Below are 9,012 nucleotides of genomic sequence, written 5' to 3'. Positions count from 1 at the left end.
TGCTGCTGAGATAGGGACAGTGTTAGTGTAATGCAGGATCCACATCTGACCAGTTGTAGTGCATCACTATTGCACAGCTAGGCTTGTTTGCAGCCTTCCGTATAATTTTTTTCTCCCTGGAATTTGGTTTACAATACCGCTCTCAGCAACAAAGTGTACGCAAACAATTCCATAATTATTTACACCGGGCTGCGTCTGCAGTGAATTTGACGCACAGCGTACGGCCACAGTGAGTGATAGAGGGGAAGTGATATACACACTATATAGCCTGTATTCTTTTACCAAAAAAAACAAAAAGCTCCTTCTTAGGGCTACCGCTGACCGTTTAAATTTTACTGGGTGTCTGGTGGGAGTTTTAGTCAATCACTATTGCACTTAGGCCTGTTTGCGACCTTCCTGACTATTTTTTTCTGCCTGGAGTTTGCCTTACTATACCGCTCTCAGCGACAAAGTCTACACACATAATTCCAAGATTATTTACACCGGCCTGTGTCTGCAGTGAATTTGACGCTCAGCGTACGGCCAACACAGGTACTTATAGAGGGAAAGTGATATACACAGTATATAGCCTGTGTTCTTTTTTTAAAAAAAAAAAAAAAAAGCTCCTTCGTTTGGCTACCTCTGACCGTCTGCATTTTACTGGGTGCCTGGTGGGAGTTTTGGTGCATCACTATTGCATTGCTAGGCCTGTTTGTGGCCTTCCTTCCATTTTTTTCTGCGTGGAGTTAGCGTTACAATTCCGCTCTCTGAGTGAAAGTATACGCATATAATTCCATAATTATTTACAGCGGTCTGCATCTGCTCTATTCGTAATCCACCATGCTGAGGGGTAAGGGGAGGGGTCGAGGACGTGGACCCGGGCGAGGATGCGGAGTTCCAAGTGAGGGTGTGGGCACAGGCCGAGTTTCTGGTCCAGGTGAATCCCAGCCAGCTGCTGCGGGATTAGGAGAGAGGCAAGTTTCTGGGGTCCCCAGCTTCATATCACAATTTATGGCTCCACGTGGTAGACCTTTATTGCAAACAGAGCAGTGTGAACATGTCCTGTCGTGGATGGCAGAAAATGCATCCAGCAATGCATCAGGCACCCAGTCTTCTACGCAGTCCACTGCTGAAACTCTGAATCCTCTGGCTGCTGCTGCTCCTTCCTCACAGCCTATACTGCTGCTACAAAAATGGTACTGGGGTCTGCATATGCTTCTGCTACATAAATGTTACAGGGGTCTGCTGATACTGCTGCTACAGAAATGTTACAGGGGTCTGCGTATACTGCTGCTAGAGAAATGTTACTGGGATCTGCCTATACTTCCACTACAGAAATGTTACAGGGGTCTGCCTATATTGCTGCTACAGAAATGGTACTGGGGGTCTGACTATACTTCCACTACAGAAATGGTACTGGGGTCTGCCTATACTGCTGCTACAAAAATGGTACTGGGTCGGTCTATACTATTGCTTCATAAATGTTACAGGAGTCTGCCTATACTGCTGCTAGAGAAATGTTACTGGGGTCTGCGTATATTGCTGCTAGAGAAATGTTACTGGGGTCTGCCAATACCTCTACTACAGAAATGGTACTGGGGTTTGCCTATACTGCAGCTGCAAAAATGTTACAGGGGTCTGCCTATACTGCTGCTACAAAAATGTTCCTGGGGTCTGTTTATACCTTTGCTACAGGAATGTTACAGGGTTCTGTCTATACAATGGGTGCACTAAGTCTTCCCATCGTGGTGTTTTACTTATGTGGCACAAATAATACAGTGACTGACTAGGCCAGAATTGCTGGACGAGGCCAAGTTGCTTGGTAGGGCGAAACTCTCCCATGGTTGGGCACTCCGATTTCTTCCTGTGTAATACCATCTTTGTGCACTTACAGCATAGGCTAGGCCAAGGAACTCAAAGACTGCTCCTTCCAGTGTTGAGCTATCTATGTTGCGACACATGGATTTCCCATTGCTATGTAACTCAGGGCACCTTGGGTCACAAAGGTGGAGGCTTGGAACTGAGCCTGACCCTGGGCCCGCTAACGTGCTTCCCACACAGACTATAGCGGGTCCTGGTCATGGTGTCTTGGGCTTGTAATGCCACGTCCTCCTCCTGCTTGGGGTCAGGGGATCAGCACTGGGCATCATGTATTTTCTCCCGTGTTACCACAGTTATCTGAGACACTGGTTTGGGCCAAAGAAGAGGAGAGTTATTGCATTGATGAGACCTTCACAGCTGTACTAGCATCGGAGTCTGCTCTATGCCCACGATTGCTGAGGATGTATGCAGAGGCCTATGTCCTCGGCACAGTGAAAGTCTGGCATGTTTGGGCACTATCAATTCTTCATGTTTATTACTGTCTTTGGGTTCCTTCGACTCGCCTATGCTGTGGGTGCACACAGACTTCCCATAGCGGTGATTTCCCTGTCCGGCACAAAGTGACTGACTGACTTGGGTAGGGTGCATAGTGCAGATGCCTTTCCCCTTGCGGTGTCGCTAGAGCTATCCGACACCTAAACAGAATGAATACTGTGTGGGCAAATGGACTGCCCATTGCTATGTCAGTCGCAGGTCTCACAAGGTATCTGTTGGGACCAAGCCTGGCCAAGGGCCCGCTCACATCCTTTTAACACAGGCTACAGCGGGTCCTGGTCATGGTTTCTTGGCCTTGTAAAGCCACCTCCTCCTCCTGCTTGGGGTCAGGGGATCAGCAATGTGCATCATGTATTTTCTCTCGTGTTACCACAGTTATCTGAGAAACTTGTTTGGGCCAAAGGAGAGGAGCGTAACTGCATTAATGTTACAGGGGTCTGCCTATACTTCAGCTGCAGAAATGTTACAGGGGTCTGCCTATACTGCTGCTACATAAATGTTACTGGGGTCTGCCTATACTGTTACTACAGAAATGTTACTAGGGTCTGCCTATACTGTTACTACAGAAATGTTACTGGGGTCTGCCTATACTGTTACTACAGAAATGTTACTAATACTGGGCTCTGCCTATACTGCTGCTACTGAAATGTTACAGGGGTCTGCCTATACTGCTGCTACACAAATGTTACAGGGGTCTGCCTATAGTGCTGCTACACAAATGTTACTGGGGTCTGCCTATACTGTTACTACAGAAATGTTACTGGGGTCTGCCTATACTGTTACTACAGAAATGTTACTAATACTGGGCTCTGCCTATACTGCTGCTACTGAAATGTTACAGGGGTCTGCCTATACTGCTGCTACACAAATGTTACAGGGGTCTGCCTATAGTGCTGCTACACAAATGTTACTGGGGTCTGCCTATACTGTTACTACAGAAATGTTACTGGGGTCTGCCTATACTGTTACTACAGAAATGTTACTAATACTGGGCTCTGCCTATACTGCTGCTACTGAAATGTTACAGGGGTCTGCCTATACTGCTGCTACACAAATGTTACAGGGGTCTGCCTATAGTGCTGCTACACAAATGTTACTGGGGTCTGCCTATACTGTTACTACAGAAATGTTACTGGGGTCTGCCTATACTGTTACTACAGAAATGTTACTAATACTGGGCTCTGCCTATACTGCTGCTACTGACATGTTACAGGGGTCTGCCTATACTGCTGCTACTGAAATGTTACAGGGGTCTGCCTATACTGTTGCTACACAAATGTTACAGGGGTCTGCCTATACTGCTGCTACACAAATGTTACTGGGGTCTGCTTATACTGTTACTACAGAAATGTTACTGGGGTCTGTCTATACTGTTACTACTGAAATGTTACTGGGGTCTCCCTAGACTTCTGCAACATAACTGTTACTGGGGTCAGATTATACCTTTGCTACAGGAAGATTACAGGGGTCTGTGCATACTATGGATGCACTATGTTTTTCCATCGCGGTGTTCTACCTATCTGCTCCCCCCAAAAAAACCCAGACTGACTAGAGCATGGAGTATGGGCCAAAGCCAACATGTATTTTCTCTCACGTTACCACAGCTATCCGGGGCACTGCAATGGGATTTCTTTATGCACCTTCTCTGGGTTCCTGGGACCCACCCCTGCTGTGGGTAAACACAGACTTCCCATAGCTGAGTTGTACCTGCCTGGCACTTTAAAAAAAACCCAGACTGACTAGGGCATGGAGTGTGGGCCGAAGCCAACATGTATTTTCTCTCACATTACCACAGCTATCCGGGGCACTGCAATGGGATTTCTTTATGTGGCGTCTGTGGGTTCCTGGGACCCACCCATGCTGTGGGTGCACACAGACTTCCTATAGCGGTGTACCTGCCTGGCACTATAAAAAAACCCAGACTGACTAGGGCATGGAGTGTGGGCCAAAGCTAACATGTATTTTCTCTCACATTACCACAGCTGTCCAGGGCACTGCAATGAGATTTCTTTATGTGGCGTCTGTGGGTTCCTGGGACCCACCCATGCTGTGGGTGCACACATACTTCCCATAGTGGTGTTGTACCTGCCTGGCACTATGAAAAAAACCCAGACTGACTAGGGCATGGAGTGTGGGCCGAAGCCAACATGTATTTTCTCTCATGTTACCCCAGCTATCCGGGGCACTGCAATGGGATTTCTTTATTTACCATCTGTGGGTTCCTGGGACCCACCCATGTTGTGGGTGCACACAGACTTCCCATAGCGGAGTCGTACCTGCCTGCAATGCAGGAGAAGAGGCAGCGGTGTGTCCCGCAGGCAGTGATTGTGCTTTGTTGGAGGTAGTGTGGTGCTTAGCTAAGGTGTGCCTTGCTAATGAGGGTTTGTCCGAAGTAAAAATTGTTAGGGGGGGGGGCACACTCTTGCCGCTATTGTGGCTTAATAGTGAGACCTGGGAGCCTGAGATGCAGCCCTGCTTGTTGCCCCTCGCCTGCCCTATCCGTTTCTGTGTCGTTTCCATCACTTTCATAGGTTTTCCAGATTTTCACAAATGAAAGCCTTAGCGGAGCATGGGTCATATACAAAAATGCTCAAATTGCCCATTGACTTCAATGGGGTTCGTTACTCGAAACAAATTCTCGAGCATCGCGGAAAGTTCGACTCGAGCAACGAGCACCCGAGCATTTTGGTGCTCGCTCATCTCTAATTTCTGTACATTATATGTACCTAAAAATGGTAGCAATAAAACTACAGTTTGTCACCTAAAAAAACGAGACCTCTTATGGCTATGTCAATGGATTTTGAAAAGTAGAGATGAAAATGCCACAAAAATCATTCTGTCCTTTATGCCAAAATAGCCCGTGTCCTTAATGGGTCAAAAGTGATCAAAACGTTGATTACTCTAGATCTGTAGCAACAACTTATCCTATAGGAAAACTAGACCTCGTACAACTCTGTTGTTGGATAAATAAAAATTTTATGGTTCTTGGAATACAGCAATAAAAATACAAGAAGAATTACGTTGCTATTATGTAATGGGGTACATGAAGTAACGTAGCACCGCTGTGTGCTGTTAATAATTATATGTTAGTCAATAATCTGTGTAATGGTTCATCACATGGTAGTAGGGCAACCTCTGCTGGTCATTTTCTCCTATTACAGTTGTTATATTTTAATGCTGCTTTCAAAGCAGTGATTGCCATTGGCTGCAGGGAGATGCATGGGGTGTCAGGATGCTTTGGACACATGTACATGACATAAAAGGTCACGTCTGCATGACCACCACGTCTTCCATCTTGGGAAGAGCTTTCTTTATGCACGGCTTCCTGACAGGTGCTGTATCAGACCTGCAAGTTTGGTCTGAAGTATTGCAGCCTACGGCTCAGGCACTTCTATCTTCCATAAGACATCAGTGCTATTGGGGTATCCCTACAAACCTATCAGTTGACAGTTACTCAAAAGCCCCGGACTCTTTATATGCCTCCCTCTTCCACTGGGACGAATCTACCAATGGCGATACTCCGCTGTCTACTGTGACCAGCCTCCCAGATGTGTGATTATTTGAAAACGGACTACTTTATATGAAGCCTTTTATGGAGTGCTGCATTGTCAGTTGCAGTTAGGTCACTCCTATTATTGATATCAGGCTTATTCCTGACACCCCTTAGGATGATGGAACGAGAGAAAACTGTCTACGGACTTTCTTTCCATTGCTAATATTGTCATCTAGTTGAGGGTGAGACATTGCCATATAATGGCTTTGTTGTTTAATTCCGCAAAGATTGTGTCAAGAACCAAACTTTCAAAACCTTGGATGACAGTTTGTTTCATTATTGATTGACCCCTTAATGATCACCCCATAATGTTTTTATGTCCTGCCTAAGTGAGCTTTATTCCCTGAGGATGTATAAACATACTTCTTCTGGGGGTTAAAGCCCTGTGGGCTCTGGACATAACCGCTGCAGGCTGCCGGCTCCTGGAGGTAGTTGACAACCTGGAGCTGACATGGGGAACTGCAGGAAGCCCCCAAGGTCACGCGATCGCCGGTATCCAATGGATAACAGCGATCATGTAGAAGTTTAAAAAAGTGTAAAGAAAAAAAGTTTGTTTCATCTCACCTCATGTATCATATCCGTGAGGGGAGATGAAATTACGTCCCTAAGGCCCCCCGGATTTATCCGCAGACCTTACCCTAGCTTCTGTGCATGCACCCGTCGCCAAAATGGCAGACGCATGCGCAAAATCCATGGATTGCCGAGATAATATAAAAACTCCCCGCTCTTGACTACCAAATTTAGCCGAGAGCCTGGAGATTTCACAGGGGACTGTGGTACGCAGTTCTTGGTCAGGTGATCACCGCTTTCCAATGGATAACCTAAAAGTAAAAAAAAAGCTACACTTTCATCTGCCATCATAGACCCGATCCATGAGGGGAGGTGAAATTACTTACCTAAGTCTTACGACGATGTCCCGCGACAGGATCTTTATCCGCGGACCTTTATCCATCTTTGCCGCATGCACCCATCACCAAAATGGCGGACGCAAGCACAGAAGCTGGGAAGGGCCCGAGAAATTTAAAATCGCCTTGATCCTGACTACTAAAGGTAGCCAAGAGCCTGGAGCAGTGACCGAGGGCCGTGGTGAGCGGTCCCCGGTCACGTGATCGCTGTTAACTAGAGATGAGCGAACACCAAAATGTTCGGGTGTTCGTTATTCGTAACGAACTTCCCGTGATGCTCGAGGGTTCGTTTCGAACAACGAACCCCATTGAAGTCAATGGGCGACCGGAACATTTTTGTATTTCGCCGATGCTCGCTAAGGTTTTCATGTGTGAAAATCTGGGCAATTCAGGAAAGTGATGGGAATGACACAGTGACGGATAGGGCAGGCGAGGGGCTACATGGTGGGCTGCATCTCAAGTTCACAGGTCCCACTATTAAGCCACAATAGCGGCAAGAGTGCCCCCCCCCCCCCCCCACTGTCAGCATAAAGATCGTCCTCCTCTGGCACAGCTGTAACAGCTGTAGCAGAGAAGAACGATGTTTGCCCATTGAATTCAATGGAACCGGCAATACAGCCGACTCCACTGAATGCAATGGGCTGCCGGCGATCGCAGGATGAATGGTCGGAAAGGGGTTAAATATATAACCCCTTTCCTGCAATTCATCCAGAAATGTGTTACACTAAAAATATATACCGGCGTATAAGGCGACCGGGCGTATAAGACGACCCCCCAACTGTCACCTTATACGCCGGCAATACAGTGGAGCAAAGAATAAAAAGCATTACTTACGTTTTTAGATGATCTGCGGCGCTCCTGCAGGCTGTCACTCCCTCCTGGTCCACGGCAGACAAGCTTTCTCCACGAAAGACTTTAAATCCCTGCCTCCAGAAGCACATGTGCCTTCAGCCAATCACAGCCAATGACAATGATGTCATTGAATGGCTGTGATTGGCTGTGTTTCTGGAGGCGGGGATTTCAAGCCTTGAAATCCCCGCCTCCAGAAACACAGCCAATCACAGCCATTCAATGACATCATTGTCATTGGCTGTGATTGGCTGAAGGCACATGTGCTTCTGGAGGCAGGGATTTAAAGTCTTTCGTGGAGAAAGCTTGTCTGCCGTGGACCAGGAGGGAGTGACAGCCTGCAGGAGCGCCGCAGATCATCTAAAAACGTAAGTAATGCTTTTTATTCTTTGCTCCACTGTATTACCGGCGTATAAGGTGACAGTTGGGGGGTCGTCTTATACGCCCGGTCGCCTTATACGCCGGTATATATTTTTAGTGTAACACATTTCTGGATGAATTGCAGGAAAGGGGTTATATATTTAACCCCTTTCCGACCATTCATCCTGCGATCGCCGGCAGCCCATTGCATTCAGTGGAGTCGGCTGTATTGCCGGTTCCATTGAATTCAATGGGCAAACATCGTTCTTCTCTGCTACAGCTGTTACAGCTGTGCCAGAGAAGAAGGATTTGTCTTCTATATGTTCTCAATGGGGTCAGCGCTGCTGCCGCTGGCCCCATTGAGCGCATATAGAATGCATCCATAGCGAGCAGCGGGAGGGGCAGACTTTCATATCAGGCGGACACCTTATCTCCCCAGCCACTCACAGCAGGGGGGTGGTATAGGGCTTAAACGTTGCAGGGGGAAGTTGTAATGCCTTCCCTGTCTTTATATTGGCCAAAAAAAAGCGCTAACGTCTCAGGGAAGAAAGTTTAATTTACCAGAACACCGCATGGTGTTCGTTACGAATAACGAACATCCCGAACACCCTAATATTCGCACGAATAGCAAGCTCGGACGAACGCGTTCGCTCATCTCTACTGTTAACCAATAAATAAAGGCAATCACGTAAAATTTAAAAGACAGTTGAAGTTTGAGGCTCCATTCGGTTTGGGCCCTGTTGTGTATACAGACATAATAGTAGAGCCACAATGGGTATATTTCTAAACACAGGACAAACAGGGGGATCCATTTTGGGGTGAAAGTCTGCATTCAGATGTGTGCTGTACAAAAAAATTGTTTTTAAAATGACATACTTGCCAAAAAAACGAAAATCGTAATTCTTTCCTTCTGCTTTGCTTCTGCTTTACATTCATAAAAAAAACCTGCGTGGTCAAAATACGCAGTGTACCCCTAGATGAATTCCTTTA

This window comes from Eleutherodactylus coqui, chromosome 1 (genome assembly GCF_035609145.1).
Source record: "Eleutherodactylus coqui strain aEleCoq1 chromosome 1, aEleCoq1.hap1, whole genome shotgun sequence".
Taxonomy (NCBI): Eukaryota; Metazoa; Chordata; class Amphibia; order Anura; family Eleutherodactylidae; genus Eleutherodactylus; species Eleutherodactylus coqui.
Note: the sequence above shows the minus strand (reverse complement) of the source record.